The following is a 19,380-nucleotide window of genomic DNA, read 5'->3' as shown; positions in this document are numbered from 1 at the left end:
TAGTAAATTTGAAAAGTGCATCTTTATTGGGTATAAGGATGGTTTAAAGGGTTATAAGCTTTGGAACCCAATAACAAGGTTGTGTACAGCCGAGATGTGGTGTTCAGAGAGGTGAAAGATATTATTAAACATGAAGTCCAACCAAAGGAACCTGAGAAGATAGAGTTTGAGCTAAAGGAGGAAGAATCATACTCTACAACAAGAGGAGGAATCAGAAGATGAAGAGCCACAAACTCCGGGTGTGAGAAGATCAGTTCGAGAAAGAAGGCAGCCAGAAAGGTATAGTCCATCTACTTTCTATTCAAATGTTGCTTTATCTATTACTGATGATGAACCCGGAATTGGGAAGGAAGCAGTAGATTCAGAGGATGGAAAACTCTGGAAAGAGGCCATGGTTGATGAAATGGCATCTTTTCACAGAAATGAGACTTGGGATCTGGTGGAGTTGTTGGCTGGAAGGAAACCCATTGGCAACAAATGGGTGTTCAAGAAGAAGACAAATGCATAAGGAAAAGTGGAGAAATACAAATCTCAGTTGGTAGCAAAAGGTTATTCCCAGGTGTCGGGAATTGATTTTGGTGATATTTTTTCTCCTGTTACCAAGGTAACTTCTATTAGATTACTTTTATCTGTTGTTGTTACTTTTAATTTTGAGGTATAATAGATGGATGTGAAGACAATATTTCTTCACGAGGATCTGGAAGAGGAGATCTACATGAAGCAACCTGAAGGTTTTGCGGTGGAGGGTAAGAAAGAACTGGTATGCAAGTTAAAGAAGTCTTTGTATGGGTTAAAATAGTCACCAAGGATGTGGTATCAGAAATTTGATACATTTATACGCGGACTTGGCGTCACCATAAGCAAAGCAAATCACTGTGTGTATTTTAAATTAATTGGTGACTATGTCATTTATCTAGTCTTGTATGTGTATGATATGTTTCTGGTTGGAAATGACAAAGAAATTATCCAGGATTTGAAGATCCATTTGTCCTCCAAATTCGACATGAAAGATCTTGGTGCTGCAAACTATATTTTGAGCATGGAAATTAAAAGAGATCGGACAAAGAGGAAGCTCTGGTTAAACCAAAGGAAGTATGTCAAGACAATATTGCAGAGGTTTAATATGCAGGATAGTAAACTGGTGAAGGTTCCTATTCCTGTAGGTGTAAAGTTATCTGTTGAACAATGTCCCAAGACACAAGAAGAGGAAGAGGACATGTCCCGTGTTCCATATGCTAGTGCATTCTGAAGCCTAATGTATGCGATGGTTTATACTAGACCAAACATTTCACATGTAGTGGGAGTATTGAGCAGGTTTATGCCAAAACCAGGGAAGGAGCACTGGACAGTAGTGAAGCGGGTTTTTAGGTATTTGCGTGGCACTAGTGATTATGTTTTATGCTACTAAGGAAGACCAGGATTGGGCAGAGTGTTGGATATTCATGGCTTTGTTGATGCAGACTAGGCTGGAGATCTGGATCAGATAAGATCTACAAGTGGGTATGTGTTTAACCTATTTGGAGGTGCAGTCAATTAGATGAGTAAGAAACAATCTGTAGTGGCACTATCAACTATAGAGGTAGAACACATGGAATCCACTCATGCAAGCAATGAAGCAGTTTGGTCACAGATATTGTGTTCAAGTATGGGGTTAGTACAGGGAGCTATAAGGAGAGACTGTGGCAGCCAAAGTGCGATTTTCTTGGCAAAGAACCCTGCATATCATTAAAAGACAAAGCACAATGATGTTCAGTATCACTTTGTGAGGGATATGATAGAAGACAAAAAGGTGTTGCTGGTAAAGGTGGACACTTTGAATAATACTACAGATGCATTGACAAAATTTATGGGCTCTAAGAAGTTCTCTTGGTGTAGAGAAACAATGGGCATTGCAGGGCTAGATAAATGACTAAGCTCTCTTGTCGTCCCTTGTGGAAAGAAAACAACAAGTGGGAGAATGTTGGGTTGTGTTATATTCTTTCCACGACTAGCCCACGTAGTTAACATGGGGGTTAGAAGGGGGGCAGAGCCCCCCCCCTTTGTTGATATACCTCCACGAGCAAGGTAATTTTTGTATGGGGTTAAAAGCTACATGGGGCTAAAACACCAAATCTACCCACCTCACCCCTCGAGGTATATTAACAAACATGGAGAAGTCTTCCTCAAGCCTTAAGGAAAGCCTATCAATCTCTGTTGAAGCTTCTTGTTGGTCCTTCTTCTCCTCCTTGTCCTTCTTCCTAAGAGGAAACTAGGTATTATAGTGACCGAGTTCACCACACCTTAAGCACTTGACCTTTGATAGGTCCTTCTTCTTTCTCTTCTCCCCCTATCCCTGACAAGTGCCCTTAGATTTGAGGGCCACATTCTCCTCCTCCTTCACCTGCTTTTGTTCGTTGCTCATGCCACTAATGGATCTCTTTAGAAGAGCTCACTTTAATTCCTCCTGTTGCAAGTTAGCCCACATTATGTCCCATTCTGGTAACTTGTCTCTACCCATTATGCTTTGGAGAAATACCTCTCAGTCCTCAGAGACACAATTCAATGCCAATCTGACAAGCTCTGTGGGTTGGGGCGCTACCCCAACTACTAACAGCTATTCTCGAACCTCCTAAATCCTAGTGAGGATGTGATTTATTCCTTCCCCCTTCTGCATCCAGATGATCCTCGACTTATCCTCAAGGTACATCTTTCATTGCATGGAAGTGCCCTGATATAGCATGGTGAGAGCATCCCACATATGCTTGGCAAGACTATATGATCTCGGACTTCATCTAGGATCAATCGTTTTTCCCGTGCCATCTCCTTTATGTAATCTTTGAGTTGATCTGCATATGTGGGAATTTCCACCACTGCATCAATATAGGCATTCAGGCCATATTCATCTATAAGCAAGGACATCCTTGTCTTCTAGATGATGTAGTTGAAAGCTCCCATATCTTGATCACGAAACCCAGCAATGGCCATCTCAATGAACTATCTAAAACTTCCTCTTTCCTTTTTCTCGGTTGTTGATTTCCTATTCGTACTCCCTTTTGGAGTGAGGAGATCTTCTCACAACAATTTCTTATCTGCAAGAAAAAAATTGAACTTCTTAAGGCTGGAAAAATCCTTGAGGAAGATTTTCCCTCTGTGTGTGCTCTTCTCTTTTCCACCTCGACACTAGATCTACTCTAGTGAAATATTGCAAAAACCACTGCATCTAGCTAGATATTTTCCCAACAAGAAAACTATGAGTTACTCCCTCTGCCTCTGGAATCACTCAATCTGGAAGATCGATTTTTTTTCCTCTCTCCTAGAAAAATGGTCTTCCTCAAGCAAATTGGTCTCCTGGAAAAATACTACACTTCCTTTGGGAATTTTGGCCTGTTTCCCACAAGGAGTAGAAAAATTCCTTCTTTTTGCCTATGAGCTCTCCGGATGATCAATTGTGCTATGATACCATGTGAAAATTCCAAACTAGAACCCTATTGCAGCAACTGGAAATTATTCTCCTAATTATTAATTTTATTTAACAATTTATTTGTTGTTTGCTACGGAAAATACTGAACAAATCACACTGCAACCTTCACAAATAAAATACTACGGAATAAAATAAAAATCTAGAAGCTTAGAAATGATAGCACACACACATAAAAATAACACAATTTTTTTTGACAAAAGTCCCTAGAAAAGACCCAACTTGGGAAAATCGGTGCAGCAGCTAATGATTTTATTATTATTCAAGAGTGAGAAATTATAAGTACAACTGGATGTTGAAAAATGGCAATCCTACAAAGAAGATATTGGAAAAAATCTAGTGATGAATTTTCCTGACCCCACAGGGAAACTCCCGGCATGACTTGCCCTCATAAATTCGACCCTCTAACCCTCTTCGTCAGCCTCTGCGTTGCTTTACATAGCCTATTGGACGTCTGGCCTTAGACTAGTCTCTGATGAAGTCATTTTTCCTTCTGCTAACTTGAAAGATGCTTCTCTAGCACTCTAGGACTCCTTCTGGTCCTCTGTAACTGAAGACATCTCTCCCTCTCAGCAAATTGATCTTGACTCTAGAGGTTGCTGCACTGCCCTAGTGTCAGCCCCTCTGTGGCTCTTCTACCTCTCTAAAAATGAACTTGATGGATCTGGATTGCCTCCTCCAACCTCACTATCTCTGCGCCTATCTCACTGCTTCGATCTCTAGTTCTCTCTCCATCAACTAACTACTACTACTCTGGAAATAAATTTCCCAATAAATCGAACTACTCAAGTGCATCTCCATCACCACATCAACCTCCTCCTATAATCCTCTGTTAGAGCACCAACAACCAATTAAAATATAATCGATGGCTAGGACCATCTCTAGATCAATCCCTGTGAGTTTCTAGATGATTATCGCCTTGACTTAATTAATATTGATTAATTAACCATATTACCTAAGTTTAGACTTAGGAAATATTTAAAAAATATTTAATAATCTAATTAAGTCATTTCTAGATGGAATTTTGAGAAACAATTCAGGTTTTTGGAGATCTCATTTATTCTATCCCCTCCACAAACTTTTGTGGCTAGAACACATTTGATGCTACAAAAACTAACGAAGACAACATCTCCTTCTCTCAGTATGTCAAGATCCCCCTTTCGACACATGAAATAAATAAGTGTTGATGCAAAGTCCTATATAAACAAATAAATAAAGGTGAAAGAAGAGAAAGGCTTCCTACATAGAGAGGTGAAACAAGCAACAATGTTGGGGTACTATTCAAACTCACTGGTAGCATAGCAATGTTTGTGCTTCTGAAGTGACTCTATCGGGATACTATCCAAGCTTGTTGGTAGCTGAGAAACACTAGAGATGAAAAACTATACTTTGAAAATATAAAGCTCACAAACTTCATTACCTTATCCTGAAGAAACATTGTGTGATCGTTGATCTTGTGTTTGTGTTTAACCGAGTAAAGGAATGAATGGGACTATGTTTATGCACAGGGTAAGTGGGGAAGCCATGGTAATCTAAACGATGAATCAATACTCCCTGAAGAAATAAACCCTGCACGAAAGAATTGACCAAGGCAGATAAGTTTGAGTTCTACTAGTGTGTCGCCAAGTGTTGTTGTTGCAACAAACACCCTCCAAAATTTTGCCTGCCCTTGAATTTTGGAGCCTATCATGGATATTGCAATCAACTTTTTTGTAGTCACTTCAAGCTCTGATTATTCTTTGAGCATCCTTTTGTATTGTAAGTGTCAAAGTCACCTTCTCACACATGCTCAGTCCACAATGAATTCATGAGCACACTTATTTTAAGTAAGCTTGAACAAGCATAGCATAGTCCATTGAAACTCTGCATGTGTGATTTCCAATCCATGTCGACATTTAGTGCGCACTTACATCAACAGCGTCTCACTTCTCGTTGTGGTTGTACTTCTATTTTGGTTAGTTTTTAAAATTGTCACTTTGCGTGCCTTTGTTTTCACGAGTGTTGTTTTCATGTTTTCGGTTGTCACTTTCACTTTTGCTTGATTTCCTTTTAATTAGTTTCATTTTCATGTTATCTTCGACCTAGCATTAGTTGTTTTCATCATCGTTCGCATATCACAATTGTCGTTCACACTTTTATTTTCATATCGAAAGTGTCTTCCTTTGGCGTGCGAATTATGCTTATCGTGTAAAGTGGAGTTTTGGTTTGTTTCAAGGGGAAATATTTGTGATAATGAGTTGTTCTTATCATGTATACATGTTCTGCACTCATATCCAAAGTTTCATGCATTGTCGCACAAGTGTCATCACTATCGTCGCAAAGTGTATCTTTAGTGTCACACTTGGAATGGGTTGTCACAATGTTGTTACATTGAGGAAAGTATGTTGTTCATGTTTTCTGATTGTTCCGTGGTGTGTAATCAAGTGACCTAAGTGTGTGATCATGTTCAAGTCTTGATTTTATTCAACTTCCTCTCACTAATTCAACACCTAGTCAAAATTGGAAAAACTCCCAACCGGGCCACTCAACCTCATCCACCCCTCTTGAACTACACAATCTTAGCCCTCAAGTAGAAACCTTGTCTCTTAGCATTGCACAACCTCAATTCGCAAGTCCAACCCCTTAGTCCCATAACTTTGCAACCATGTATCTTGGCATTTTGCAACCTCAGTGCTCAAGCCCAACCCCTAAGTCCCATAACTGCGCCATATTTATCTACAACTAATCTAGCACTGTGCATTGCATAGTCTCAGTCGTCAATACTCAATCTTGATCTCCTAAATTGTGAAACTACATAATCACCTAGCCTCTTCTCCTTCCAATACTGCGCATTGCACAATTTCAATGCTCAATCCTAGGCCTTGGCCTCCAAAACATTGAAATCATGCCCTCTAGCTAGGACTAAACTATGCATTGTTAAGTCCCAGACCTCAAGCCCAGCCCTTGAGCTCCTAATTTGTGAAACTATGCAATCACCTGGCCTCCTCTGCCTTCCAAAACTATGCAGTTGACTGAAATAGTGCAAAACCCCTTAGCATGGCTCACTGACTCCAAAACTGTGCAATCTGCTTGCCCAATCCAGCCTGAATTGTGCAGTGAACAGTATCAAGTCTCAATATTTACCCTTAACTTCCTGAGTTGTGCAACTGCACAGTCACTGAGCCTCTCCCTTAGCCTGTCACTCGATTCTGGCTCAGTCACTTGATCATCATGCAACATCTGAGACTAGGGGTTTATCAGACTAATGTTGTCTTGTCATGAGTGAATTGTAGATGTAGGTACTTTGTCATACCATGGCAAGATGATGATGAAGGATATGGAGAAGGATACCATGCCAGAATAAACTTCCTTAGTTGCAAACACAAGTTGATCAATCAAGAGGAAGCAAAGGGACATCAAATTGAGACAACAGTTGGAGATCAAGTTACACTGAAGACTCCTTATCTCTAAGCCATTTTGGAGGACAAAGAATAAGGATGTGATCCATCTTCCAGAATACAGAGAGAAAGTAGCAACAAATAATGGCATGGCGTTTCCTTGTTATCAATGTCATGTCATGTCATGAGTCATCATGTGCCACATCAGTTTGTGGAATATGTAAGAAATATATTGTAAAGTGGAAGTCCAAGAGCCATTCATGTAATGTGAAAAGTCATGTAGGAAGTCAAAAATTCATAGAGAAATCGAACAATCATGAGGGTAGCCAAAGAGTCACAAGGGAGGTGAAGCATCACTGATCAGGTGCTCAAGTTTATGCTCAAAAATCGAAATTCATAGAATGGAATGGAAATTGTATGGCTGGAATAGATCTCGGCGATCAAGATCCAATGCAACTCGTTTCATCGACGGAGTTCAGATGCTCCCAGAAATGAGTTCTCACCAGTTTGCTAAACAGGCAAAATAAGTGCACAGTGGGCAAGTTCAAGTCTCTTCAGCCAATTGGGAGGCGCCAAGTGTCACTCTATCGATGGTCCCACAAATTACCCCATCGCTTTGCATCGGCATAAGTTTTCTGTTAAAAAATCTTCTCCTAGTCCCACTGAGGTGTGATATGCGATATTGCATGGATCGCATCGCAACAGGAAGTCTTGTTAAGAATCACCCTCTCGTGCCGATAGCGAAACGCTGATGGAACCTAATGTGAAAAGAGAATAGGTTGAAATATATGGAATGTTCGGCTCCCGCCCCGATTTTGACAAGCCGATATATACCGGACACGAAATTGTTATGAACCGTGGTGCATAAATCATTAAGTCTGCCATCTCAAATCGGCGATTACGATTTTTGAAAGGAGTTGTTTCGTCCATATCTCCACCAACACTGATTGTGATTGTCATTTTGATTGTGATTTTCAAACCCACTAGGAATTATGGCTCTGGTGGCTGAAATGTGGCAAATTTGGCATATTTCAACCAAATTTGATGGTTAGTGGCTGGAAAAAGGGGAATTTGTTGAGAAAATTGTGGGAGAACTGGGAGAGGTCATAACTTCTTCAGTTCTTATCCAAATTAGGTGTAAAAAGAGTCAATTTTGGAAGTTTTGGCTATTATGAACTCATTTAGATAGGTTTCATAGGCATTTGAACATTGTAAACACACTTTTGTTGTAATTTTGAGCATAATAGAGAGGCCCAAGCATTAGAAGCTGTACCAAGGAGACGTAGCCCAAGAGGGGTGAACTCCTCAACAAATATTTGTGTTGTGTGTTGTATTTTGATGTTCTTTGTTGTTATTTTGCTATTGTTCAACATACGTTTTATGTTAAATTATTTATAACATTTACATAAGAAACTCTCATGGGAATCAGTTAATTAAGTAAAAATGGTGAATCCTTAAGCACTTGATAAGCAAATGTTAAGAATTTTGGGTTTTATTCTGAATGGGGAATTAGCACAGCATTACTAATCTACTCCATTTCAGATCAATCACCTCATTTTTTATATATACACCCTCATGGTACAAGCAAAGGACTTTTTCACCTTGGCTTCTCCAATAAGGCATCAGAGAAATAGAGTTAGTACTTTTGGGGAACAAGTCGTGGCTCCAATGCTCCACTATTGTAGCTAGTGGTGTACATTGTATACATGTGTCTCGGAACTTTTACTTAATAGATGAAGCTTAATGGCTAGCATGTTCTTCATGCATGAATTATGAATCTTTATAAGATTATTCTATGAATGTTTATGATTCATGTTTGTTTTTCACCTGTACTAATGTAATTGAACTATTTTGGTTATTTTAGTGCTCATTGTATTGAGGATTTGTTGTATTGGTTGCAATGACCATCGCATCTTTGTGGACTATTCCACTGGATGCTAGACAGATATTTTTGCTTGTATTGGTTGCATTACCATCGCAACTTTGTGTACTATTTCGTTGGATGTTAGACGGATCTTTTTCGTTTGTGTGTCTCTCTACTAGGGTGGTATTATTCCCTTGCTCTTAGGGGTTCACCTCTTTTTCCCTCCGCAGTAGAATAAACTTGACACACCTATAGCCGAACACTCACTGGGTACACTCACTTGCTTCTCAAAGGCACATATGTGATCCTCTCTCTTGTTGAAAGCTAAATCCAAGGCAAATCTATAAGAATATATTGCAACTGGGACAATACTCTGGATGGGGCTCCTATTCAAAATGGTGTGAAGTCTAATTGGGACTTCACGTCGAGGATACTCTCTTAGTTGATGGATTTCTAGGACCATCAACACCAACCAAATTCACCTTTCTTTGTTAAGATATAATTTATGATTGAAGAAAATCTTGTGGGAAATTTAATACTTCAAATGACCTCTTTTATATCATCATGTTGCTTCTTTGTTAATAACCATGGAAGGTTGTTTCAATCTCCATCATTATTTGATAGTATCGCACTCTTCATTGCATGATTGGCTTCCACAATGTCATTACAGATTTTCTGGATTTTTTCTTTATCCCTCCTACCATCTATGATCCACCGTAAATTTTCTATAACATTCTTCCCGATATTCATTGTATCAAACAAATGAGCTACTTATAGGTGGTCATAGTAGTGAAACCTCATTAATTGAGTAGGATAACTTTTCATTCCTCGTGGCAGCCCATGTCCTTCACGACAACTTATGTTGTATTCCAACTTCCATAGGTGAGGTGTCATTCTTCATGGTTTTAATCTAGTCTTTTTTATGCTTTTCAGTAGCATGATACCTATGGTTATTTGAGAGGAAGTTCTTGCACTCATCAAACACCTTTCATAAACATATTGAACAGTGAGATTTCACCTTAGGACCACAAATTGGATATGCATATTTACCCTTAGTTTGAAGGCCTACAAGAGATGGATTAATTTCAATTATAAACAAAGGGGTTATTTAAAATAAATGCATGATATGATCTAATTGAAATAATTATATATTATTAAAGTGCAATGGAATGTTACCAAAAAAATGTGTTAGTCCCGAGGCATCATGAATTGTCCATACAAGTATGCCATGGAATTGAAATTTCCTTTGCCTTATTGGTTTACATTTTTCATACATAGTGATTCCAACCCATAACTTCATTAACTAGTCGATAAGAAGCTTGATAAATACATTCATATATTTAACTTGGTACTTACCTAATAAATTGAAATTACACATAATTAATACTATGATATAACATATAAGTAAATAAATAAATATAACATATTATGCAACAAACAAGACAAATGAAAATGTTACAATATTCAAAAAAATAATTTAAACAAATACCTAGAACAATCATTGTCAACATAATGTGCTCCCTCTTTATTGACATCCAAGGAGGAAGGTTATTGTTGATAACAAAAATGGGCCACACTAAGTAATTAGACCTGAGCTCTCCAAATGGATTAAAATTGTGAGCTGCCAATAAAATCCTAACACTACAAGGTTCATATTTAAAATGCGGTCATTTTTCTACAATTTCCCTAAATGCATAACCATTTGTAGGAAATCGAAGAAAACCATCTTTACTTCTCTTTCGTGCACAGTAATCCATAAACTTTGCTATGCTTTCACACCTAAAATATATTTGTAATCGTTGTTGTTACATTTTGGGAAATTTCTTTTTGATGCAGGTTTTCCATAATATATAATATGATCATTAGGACATACATCTATAGCTTGATACTTCGTTCCAATTTCTTTCATAACAACACATAAATCTTGGTATGTGCGAGGTAACTCATTTGGTCATGGTAACAGAAATTCACCTACCAATCTAGCACAACATAAAAAAATCACTAGTTAGTGTAAACAATATTAATCATAAATATTGCATTCTTATTTTACACATTAATTAACACTTTAAAGAATGGAAAAAATCAACCTTTCATCTGATGAAACATATTGCATTATACCTTAGGATCTGTTTCATACAAGTGTCTGACAAACCTTTCAAAACCTTTAAATTCACCAACAATATTGTAGCAAATATAATATTTTCTCTTGAGCCTTCGCAAAATTGTGTAGCTTCCTTCTCTAGCACAGGCTCATCATCACAAAAAACATATGTGTTCTCATCGCCAAGCACATATTGGATCAATTGATTTGTCCCATCATATGGAACTATGTTATAATTAATGTCATATTTTTGCATAGGATCGTTATCTTGGGCTTCAATATTCACTCCATCTTCCTCAACTTGTAGAGCATCATTTCTAGCATTAATACTTGGTGCAATATTTGAATCACAGTACCTAGGGGACCACCTTGACTTTATAATAATTTCAAACAATCATATGAAATTAGTTTGCAGAACAAATATTATAACAATAAAAAAATTACAAATATGATAAACATAAATAAAATGTATATAATGATTCATAAATAGCAGCTTACCACCGAACAATATGTGTTCCCCCCTTCAATTTTCTCGTTCTTCCTATAATGTCTATAATTTATTTCATATGAAATTATCCACGAACGTCAGCACCTGCAAGAATTGGAAGGGAAATAACATTCCCATCATTAACCCCTTGCATATTAGTTTATACCCATCTAATGTTTTTTTGACATATTAGTTTCATAACTATTGTAGTCATAGAAAATATGTCATGACATCTCTTACATGTGGGATATTTATATATTTATTTATCGTTGCATTTGCAACATTAGATGACTAGTTAGAGTCAAATGTGACCAATAAAATAAACAGTTAAATTAACCTTGGAGTGAAAAACACCATTGATCATCGTAATTGCGACAACAGACACCGTTCATCGCAATTCTGACACCAAACATAATTTGTCTCATTTGAGATGAATAACATTTGTCGTCACAATTGCGACACCTTAGAAATAATCTGTCACAATTATGACTCTTAATTGCAATGAACACGAGCACCAAAACTAAAAAAAATTACAATATTCTTGACCTTTGCAATAGTATGGGCCATACCGTCAAACCATGTCGTCGCAATTTAGTACTATAAGTAGTAGTGTGTCTAAATCTAAAGATGTTGTGATTTTTTCGTTTCTATCAAATTGAGATCCTCCCTATTAAATGGATCCTATACATCCAAGAATCACAGGTTAAGGACATCCATTGTTGGAAACCTTTTCTTATATCCTCTCAATAGAAGTCCCCTTTGTGTACTTGTACATATGTCTACTCTTGTATGAGTAGATATGGTTGCTCATAGTCTATGAAATAACTTATTTGTTCATGAGACCAACATTCAACAAATTGATATCTCTCAATATTTTTCATAGATTGGATCACCATAAAAACTAGCATAGCTCATATCCCACTTACATAAATCAACTTTGATGAATGAATCAAACTTTCAATTTCTTTTATCATCATCCTCTTCAATAGCATGCTTGGTCATTGAATACCTCTTCCAAATCACTAGTAGATGTGTCATAAATATCAAGAGCTAGTAAATAAGTGTAACTTATTGAACTTGCGCTTTCACTTGGAGGGAGGTGGATGGGTTCTTGAATTATCCTAACATCAAGATTCTCCTCACATCCTTTTTCAATTATTTCTTGTTTTTCAATGTGAAAACAAGGAGGTTCTTCTTCATTGGTACAAGTAGGGATATCCACTTTTAATTCCACTATTTTTTCCCCATGAATGAGGTGATACACTCCACTCAATTCGATGTTGAGAAAAGTTGTGTCATTGATATCAAAGGAGTAGTCATTTATTTCGACAAGTGTAAAGCTCAAGGTGAGATTATTGGAGATTGTTGAGCAGGAAAGTAGTTGTCATTTATGTCAAGTAATTATTTTTTATGTGTATTTCATGTTTGTACACTATTGATTTGAGGGCCTATTTTTTAGGGAATTTTTTCTAAAATAGATCAGCTCCAGTTCTCTTGCAAATTCCATGGTTGGATAGTCCTCAAAAATACATTTCTAACAGTATAAGACACTTTGAAAAACTAAAAAGAGATAAGGAGTTATGACAGATTGAATTCTAGTGGGGTTCCAAGGGCACATATTTCCACACAGGCTGACAGAAGGCACGGACGATATTTATCCCATTAACTAGCCTAAAATATAATGGCACGCAATGTAACTTTTGGACATAAGGTTTTAGCGGGGAGAGTCGCTATCCCACAATTGACAGAGTCCGCAAACAAGAATCTTTCCCATCAAATAGTAGTAAATTCCATGTCTCATCACGGAGGGTCTATGGTGTAGACAGGGGTGTGATGTCATAATAGTGTGGTAGAAATACTTTCCAAAACGAGAAAACCTTCGTTGCTAGATAAACATATTGCATGTTGTGTCGCACCAAGTTCAAAGGTGGAAGGTTATGTGCATTACCCTGATATGGAATGCATTATATGGAGATTTTTCTCCAACAATGATAATTAACATAAATCTTGTGCACTAGGACTTTTAAATTAAAAAAGGAAATTGTTCGAAAAGCATAGGATCCTCGAGCCTTCCTTCCATGCCTGATGATTTGGCACAATGATAAATGGCAAAAGGAGATTGGTCAACACTAGATGATGTGGAAACCAGTTGACACTGGCATCAGCATATGATGATATGGGATGTTGTGATAGTTGACACGTGGCATGTTGATTCAGAATTTTTGGGTACCCAAGTGGTTCTTTGTCGAGTCACATGTGGCACCACTCACAGGGTAACACATGGCATGTTACTGACATGGGATAACACATCGCATGTTTTTGACATAGGATGACACATGGTAGTTCACATGAATGATATGCAACACATGGTGATTGCTACATCAGGAAATGAGGTGGAAAGAGAGGCCACATTGTGTTGGTTTTGAATGAAGATTCAACGACCATGATTCATAATCACCATCAATATCAATATCTACAATTGATATTAGGCACACAACCTACATAAAGTTTAGTGTGTGTACATGCACACGATGGATCTGACGATGGAGAAGGACTTGATTTAATGACCCAGATTCACATCAGATGCAAAACATGCGCAAGGTGTTGGCATTATGGATAATGTGTTTTCCTTGACGTAAACCTCATGGTTTTGTCACACACTCTTGTCACATTATGTCGCCTTATGATTGAGTGTGGAACTGATGTACCTAGCTAAATCATGGATGGAGAATGTTCTTAATGATTGTAAAGGTATTCAAGAGTCTTGATGGTTACAGAGGAGCTAAAGTGGTTCTTTGAAGTGTTGTAGGTAATACGAATGTTTTTATAGGTGATGCAAAGGATGAGGAAGTATATTGGAAGCTTAGTCATAGGTTACATTTGAAGTAGATTGAAAAATGTGATGTTTGTGAACCATGCGCTACTTTTGTAAGCGAAAGTCATGTATACGCAAGTATCAAGAACAAGAGTCACATATACATAGGTTTCATGAACAAGAGTTGTGTACACAACCCTGCGCTTATAAAATTAAAAAAAATAAAAATAAAAACACGAGCATTTCCCATGGTAATCTCCCACGGTTTTGTGTTGGAAACGTCTATTTGATTCCATCGACTATTCCCATCAACAAATCCAAGATATTTTCATGTGATATTGGAAATGAAAAGAGATTATAAAAGGAGAAGTAGATAGATCAATTTTGTGTGCATTTGATGGGTTATTCCTTTGTGATATGATCTGGAACAGGTGTGCACTAGGATGCAAAGAGGAGGCTCATATCTAAGAGACCTAAAGATGTATTGGAGAGCTAATGGATGTGCTTGTTTGATTTTATTATTTCATGTGTAATTGTGTTATGCAACCAACTCATAAAATAGAAGAAAATATAGATCAACAACTTAAAAATTAGCCTCTTCAAGGGGGAAACCTCCTTTACATTACATAAATGAACAATTCTTGCATGATACAAATGATAAGACCTACTTAGTATGTATAGGAATCTAAAAGGTCACAATATAATAATAGCCTACATAACAATAATAATGTAAGTGCACAACAATAACAATAATGGGCTTTTATGGGGCACAACAATAACAATAGGGGGTTACACTAACAATAAAAATAAGGGGAATACAAGAGTATTATAGGGACCTGACATGCCCCTCTCCTTCAAAAAAGTGTTGTCCTCAATGCTTTAGTACTCCTAGATGATTCTGTATAAAATTCTCATTCTCCCATGTGGAATCTTCGACGGGTAAGTTCTTCCACTTAATGTGATACTCTAAAATTAATCGATTTCATAGTTTTCATGTTCTTATTTCCATGACTGCTTCAGGCTCAACTATGATTTTTCCTTCTTCGTCAAGTTTTGGCAACGTTATTTGATCTGGGAGCTTGTCATTGATAACCTTCTTTAAGCATGAAACATGGAAAATTGGGTGTACTTGGGAAGATGCAGGCAGCTCAAATTCGTATGCCATCATACCAATCTTTTGAAACACCTTGTAAGGACCATAGTTCTTGGGTGATAATTCATCATCCTTCTTAGATTGCATGAGGGACATTTCTTTGTATTGTTGTAGCTATAAAAATACCCAATCGCCTACATCAAAAATTCTTTCACTGCGATGCTGATCTACCTATTGCTTCATTTGATTCTACACCAGAGTGAGGTTTTCCTTTAAGAGTTGGAGAAATTGTTGTTGATGCTCGATGTGATCTTCCACTGCTTGAACCTTAGAATTTTCTCTTAAATATGATGTGATGGTAGGTGGATGATATCCATAAAGTGCCATAAATGGGGTTATTTTTGCTACAGTATGGAAGAAAGTGTTATACCATGATTCAGCTAGAGGTAACCACTTGACCCATTATGTTTGTTTATTAGATACAAAGCAACGAATATATCATTTCAAAAATGTGTTCACTATCACAGTTTTCCCATCAGATTGAGGATGATAAGATGAGTTATGAGCTAATTGAGTACCAAGACAAGAAAATAATTTCGTCCAAAAATTTCCAGTGAAAATGGGATCTTTGTCATTTACAATAATCTTTGGGTTTCCATGTAGCTTTTGAATTGTTTCCATAAATGCAGTAGCAGTTGTATTGTCTTTAAAAGGATGAGATAATGCATAAAAGTGAGCATACTTGGTAAGTCTATCAACTACCACCATGATGACACTATTTCCTTCATAATTGGGTAAACCTGTGATAAAATCCATTGACACCTCCTCCCAATGCTGACTTGGAATGGCTAAAGGTTGTAACAAACCCAAGGTCTTAATTGTCTCAAGTTTATTTTTTTGGAAAACCAAACATTTTGCCATAAAATTTTGAATATCAGATTTAAGGCCATTCCGAAAAAAATCCTTATTGACCATGTGGTAAGTTTTTAAAAATATGGAGTGCCCTCCTAAGGGGGAGGTGTGCAATTCCAAAAGAATCTTTTGCTTGAGTTGGGATTCTTACAAAGATATAAGCGATCTTTGTACCATAATGAAATATTTTTCTAGCTAAATGTATCATATGTATTGGGATCTTGTTGAAACTTTTGAATGAGAGTCCACACCTTTTCGTCATTCTTCCATTCATCCCTTGCTTCATTTATCCAATCAAGTTGGATAATAGAAATGGCACAAATAAATGCTTCCACATCCTCATCCTTTCTTGAGAGTGCATCTAAAACAACATTTTACTTCCCTTTTTTGTAGATGATTTCAAAGTCATAACCCAACATCTTTGTGACCCATTTTTGTTTCCCTTGTGAAGATGATCTTTGTTCCAAAAAGTATTTAAGACTATCATGATCTATTTTTACCTTAAAGTGTCTTCCCATTAGGTAAGGTCTCCATTTCTTTAGTGCATGTATTTTTGGCAACATTTCCTTCTCATAAATAGGTTTGTGTAAATACTTTCCTTTGATTGGATGACTTTCAAAAGAAATGGGTCTTCCTTCTTACATTAAACAACACCAATTCCATTTCGTGAGGCATCACATTCCATAATAAAGAATTTTTTTGAATTTTGGTGTAGCTAAGACTGGTGCTTGGCACATTTCCTCTTTAATATGTTTAAAGGCCTTAGTTGTTTCTGGAGTCCAAGAAAATGTATCTTTCTTGAGTAATTTTGTTTGAGGTGCTACTATTCTCCCATAATTCTTAACAAACTTGTGATAATACCCTGTCAACCTAAGAAATCCTTGAATATGCTTTATGGTTGTGGGGATTTCTATTCCTTAATGGCTTTTATTTTGTAAGGGTCTACCTTAACACCTTCATGCGATACAATAAGACCCAAATATTCCACCTCTTGTACTCCAAATAAACATTTGGAGGTTTTTGCATATAATTGTTTCTCCTCCAATAGTTTGGGAACCCTTTCAACATGTTGAACATGATCCTTCCAAGAGTTTTTGTATATTAGTATATCATCAAAAAATACTAACACAAATTTTCTAAGGAAGGGTTTGAAAATTAAATTCATTAAACCTTAAAATGTGGAAGGTGCATTAGTAAGGCAAAAAGGCATGACCAAAAATTAATAATGACTCTCATGAGTCTTTAATGTTGTTTTCAGAATGTCTTCAATATTCATTCTAATTTAATGATATCCTGAATGAATATCTTGCTTGGTGAAGTAAATTTTTCCATGTAATTCATCCAAAAATTCATCAATGACAGGAATGGGAATTTTATCTTTAATAGTGAGCTTGTTAACATCCCTATAATCCAGACACATACACCATGATCCATCATTCTTGTGCACCAATACTACTGGAGCAGAGAAAGAACTTTGACTTGGTTGAATTATACCAACCTCTAGCATTTCTACAACCATACATTCAATTTCCCTCTTTTGGGAATAGGGATGATCCGAATTTAAACAGGAACGCAATAAATTACAGAGATAACCATAAATACAAAGATGCAGCAGAAATAATACTTCATTTCATTAATGGAAAATACTGAAATATGCTTACAACCAGAAATGGAAATAAACCAGCTAGGGCGATGGTAGCTTATCTCTGAGAAGAGATGTGCCGGCTACATGCCTCTGAACTGTTCTGAACTGTGTTACAATGAGGCTCGAAGGCCTATTTATTGTTGAGAAACAATGGAAAACCCTTAACATTCCAAAACCTAACCCTAGAAGATGAAACGCCAAACTGTGGGCCCCGTTTGCGTAAATTGGTACACCAACTTCCCGGGGTCGTAACTTTGGCATACGATCTCCGTTTGATGCGTACAATAGCTCGTTAGAAAGATCTATCTGAGCACTACCACTTTGGGAGGCAACATCGGTCCATGGACCCATGTTGCCCCAGATTTCCCAAAAAACGTCGTTTAGGGCCTCAAAACAGCTCCGGAAGTTCAGGACCCGAAAAACTGCTAAAAATAGTAAGTTGTGATACAATTAAGGAAACTGAAAATGCTGAGAGAAACAATGGTGGGGGTCCAGGTGGACTTGGCAGGTGGCCACCAATATCCACCTGGATCATTCCTTCCCCCTTAGGAAGCAATGGTCCCCATTGCGTTGAGTTCCTCCATGAGATGAGGAAACTTTTGCTGAACTTGTTCCCTGGTGAACCACTTGCCCTGGTGAAGGAGTTGGCCTGCTTTGACAACTCGATACAGTTGGATATTCTGTTGGTGAGTGTTCTTGACCTGTGTGTCCATGATCTGATCATCTGTAGCTTGTTCCATGCAATCTGGATTTAGTTCTGTGGGTGTGAGTTGTTCTGCAATGTTAGATGTGTCTAGCAATGGTGGAAAGTATGGCCGAAGGCGGTCCACATTGAACACTGGGTGCAAGCCAAGGAATGGGGGAATGCTGAGCTCAAATGCATTATCTCCCACAGCCTTAGTAATTTTGTAAGGACCATATCGGAGTGGTCTCAGTTTCCGATAGGCTCCAGTAAGGCGTTCCTTTTGCAAATGCAACCAGACTTTGTCACCCACCTGAAACTTGTGTGGCACCCGATGTTGATCATGTCGCTGCTTGTACTTGGAATTTGATTTCTCTAGAATTTCATGGACCTGCTGGGGAATATGTTGGATGCGCTCAATGAAGCTGGTGGCCTTATCTGTTTCGCATTGGGCATGAGCTGAATTTATGTGAGTAGCTGCAAATGGCATGGCCACATCAATGGGGCATAGTGGTTGGAATCCCAAACCCACTTGAAAAGGGTTGTGGCCAGTCGAGCTGTGAAGAGCTCGGTTGTAGCTGTGTTGAACATAGGGGAGGCTCTCATCCCATGTGCGTGGATGCTTTGAGTTATACATGCGCAGAATGTGTACAATCATCCTATTGACGACCTCTATCTGGCCATCAGTTTGAGGATGGAAGGCTGTGGATTTAGTGAGTTTGGTGTCCAGCATTGACCAGAGACTGGACCAAAATGTACTGAGGAACCTACTATCCCGATCTGAGATGATAGACTGTGGGATCCCAAAGTGCACCCACACTCATTCAAAGAAGAGTTTAGCAGTGGCTTCTGCTGTGATATTCTTCTTGCAGGCCGCCATAATGGCCATCTTCGAGAACCTGTCGACGACCACAAAAACACAGTCATTTCCATGCTTAGTGGAAGGA

The sequence above is a fragment of the Pinus tabuliformis genome, chromosome X, assembly GCF_031772625.1.
Source record: "Pinus tabuliformis cultivar Carrire ecotype Pingquan chromosome X, CPIR1, whole genome shotgun sequence".
In the NCBI taxonomy this organism is placed as follows: domain Eukaryota; kingdom Viridiplantae; phylum Streptophyta; class Pinopsida; order Pinales; family Pinaceae; genus Pinus; species Pinus tabuliformis.
This window is presented reverse-complemented; position numbering follows the sequence as displayed.